The sequence below is a fragment of the Saimiri boliviensis genome, chromosome 4 (genome assembly GCF_048565385.1).
Source record: "Saimiri boliviensis isolate mSaiBol1 chromosome 4, mSaiBol1.pri, whole genome shotgun sequence".
Lineage (NCBI taxonomy): Eukaryota > Metazoa > Chordata > Mammalia > Primates > Cebidae > Saimiri > Saimiri boliviensis.
Window position 1 is genome coordinate 79,668,777 of NC_133452.1, and position 2,994 is coordinate 79,671,770.

Here is a 2,994-nt window from a genome sequence, read left to right on the forward strand (position 1 = left end):
AATTACTGCAGAAAGCTAAGGGGAAGCAAGGCACCTTCTTCACAGGTCGGCAGGCGAGAGCAGCGCCAAAGGGGGAAGAGCCCCTTATAAACCCATCAGATCTCGTGAGAACTCACTATTACGAGAACAGAATGAGGGAAATTGCCCCCGTGATTCAATTACCTCCACCTGGTCTCTCATTTGACATGTGGGGATTGTGGTGATTATGGGGATTATAAGTCAAGATGAGATTTAGGTGAGGACACAAAGCCTAACCAATAAAGCTGGGTTTCGCCATGTTGGCCAGGCTGGTCTTAGACTCCTGACCTCAAGGGATCTGCCCACCTCAGCCTCCCTAACTGCTGGGATTATAGGTATAAGCCACCGTGCCCAGCCTGATGGTCTTATTTAATGTGTACCAAAAGCATGTGCTTTTTGTACATTATGCCATTTAATTACACTGTTCATGGAAAGCTTGCCTCCTCAAGAAGGTGTAAGTTATTTAAAAGCAGGAAAAGTACAATGTATTTGAGGCTTTTTAAAGATTTTACATACATCATCCTATACCCATCTACGTTATGGCAGGGCCCCTCAAATTCTTCTCAAAGATACCTTTTTTCTTCTTTTATAGTACTAAAAGCTATATTTATTTATCACTTTGCTACAGGGCAAGACTTGCTTATTTTGCTAAGTCCCATCAATGGTTTTAGAGAAGAGAAAGTGATTCACTTATAGTCTAATGTATTGTTTCCTATTATTCAGAAGAAGTTTTAGCTAAAGTGGTTTAATTAAATATATATTATTTAATCAAATAGGACTACGTATTAAAGTACATAATAGGCCAGCCTCGGTGGCTCACACCTATAATCCCAACACTTTGGGAGGCCCAGGCAAGAAGATTGCTCGAGGCCAGAAGTTCAAGACTAGCCTGGGCCAACATGAAGAAACCCCATCTCTACTAAAAATATAAAAATTAGCCAGGTATGGTGGCACAGGCCTGTAGTCCCAGCTATTCAGGAGGCTGAGGCACAAGAATCGCTTGAACCTGGGAGGCAAAGGTTGCAGTGAGTTGAGATTGTGCCACTGCACTCCAGCTTGGGCAACAGTGAGACTCTTGTCTTTAAAAAAAAAAAAAAAAAAAAAAAGCTTTTCCGAGGATCCGGCAAGATGGCGGAGGTAGAGCAGAAGAAGCAGCTGACCTTCCGGAAGTTCACCTACCGCGGCGTGGACCTGGACCAGCTGCTGGACTTGTCCTACGGCGGCGGCTGAACCGGGGCCTTCGGTGGAAGCAGCACTCGCTGCTGAAACGCCTGCGCAAAGCCAAGAAGGAGGCGCCGCCCATGGAGAAGCCGGAAGTGGTGAAGATGCACCTGCGAGACATGATCATCCTGCCCGAGGTGGTGGGCAGCATGGTGGGCGTCTACAACGGCAAGACTTTCAACCAAGTGGAGATCAAGCTGGAGATGATCGGCCACTACCTGGGCGAGTTCTCCATCACCTACAAGGCCGTGAAGCACGGCCCGCCAGGCATCAGGGCCACTCACTCCTCCCGCTTCATCCCCCTCAAGTAGTGGCTCTGCTAATAAAGGCACACAGATCTCCAAAAAAAAAAAAAATCAGAATTCATTTATTTAACTTTCATTCACTAAAAACATAAGGGCCTTCTATGTACCAAGCACTGGATTAGACTTGGGCATTGTTGTAAACAAGGATTATCTTTTTTTTTTTTTTTTTTTTTTTTTTTTTTTTTGAGACGGTGTTTCACTCTTGTTACCCAGGCTGGAGTGCAATGGCGCGATCTCGGCTCACCGCAACCTCCGCCTCCCGGGTTCAGGCAATTCTCCTGCCTCAGCCTCCTGAGTAGCTGGGATTACAGGCACGTGCCACCATGCCCAGCTAATTTTTTTGTATTTTTAGTAGAGACGGGGTTTCACCATGTTGACCAGGATGGTCTCGATCTCTCGACCTCGTGATCCACCCGCCTCGGCCTCCCAAAGTGCTGGGATTACAGGCTTGAGCCACCGCGCCTGGCCTACAAGGATTATCTTTAGGCCTCCTAAATAGCAATGCAGAGCAATAATGCAAAAGGTGTCAGAAGTTAGGAGAGGACATATAAAGAACAAAAAAAATAAAAATAAAAATAAAAATAAAAAGAAGTTAGGATAGGACGAAGTGCAATAGTGATAGTTTCTTAGAAAAATCTTTGGAAAATTCTAGGCACAAAGATTGGACTTGTTATCTGCTTACTTAAATGTGGCTCTTGCAGGTTGCAGCAGTCACATACACTCATTTTTTCCATGCAGAGTTGGGCTACTTGTAGTGGAAGGAAGGTGGGCAGTATTTGGGGCCTGGCTGGGGCTACTGACAGCAGGCCGACTGTACCTTTTCTCTGTAAAGCAGGTAAGCAAAATACACAGTAAAGGTGTCCTTGATGGTGCTGGCCCATGACTGGAAGGGCTTACAGAAAGTGTTACCTAAAGCCTTTCTACCCATCGTAACAAGGCCTCTCCAACATGCTGAGGATTCACTCGTCTTACAGCTGTACCTGGAGGGAGTCTGCTGTATTTCCACCCGTTCCCAAAGAATGGGGACAAAGCTGTGGCTCTGCCAGCTAGGCCCAGGAAGTTACAGAGATATATGTCACTAACTTTTCCTCTTCTGAGAGCCAGCTCCTTCCACACACACCCAGCAGGCTGAGCTTCATTGTTTCTTCAGCCTGGGCACTGAGAAATGTTTGTTCATTACCGTACCTGAGCTGCTGCTGCTTTTTTTTTTTTTTTTTTTTTTTTTGGAGACAGAGTCTCACTCTATCACCAGGCTGGAGTGCAATCATGTGATCTCAGCTTACTGCAACCTCTGCCTCCCAGGTTCAAGCAATTCTTCTGCCTCAGCCTCCGAGTAGCTGGGACTACAGGCATGTGCCACCACACCCAGCTAATTTTTGTAATTTTAGTAGAGACAGGGTTTCACCATGTTGGCCAGGATGGTCTGGATCTCTTAATCTTGTGATCCACC

The 2,994-nt window shown here is 46.1% G+C and overlaps 1 pseudogene; it reads left to right on the forward strand.

Moving 5' to 3' along the window:
* The first annotated feature begins 1,131 nt into the window (after positions 1-1,131).
* LOC101052195 (small ribosomal subunit protein uS19 pseudogene) lies at positions 1,132-1,595 on the forward strand (annotated as a pseudogene).
* Positions 1,596-2,994: the final 1,399 nt, after the last annotated feature.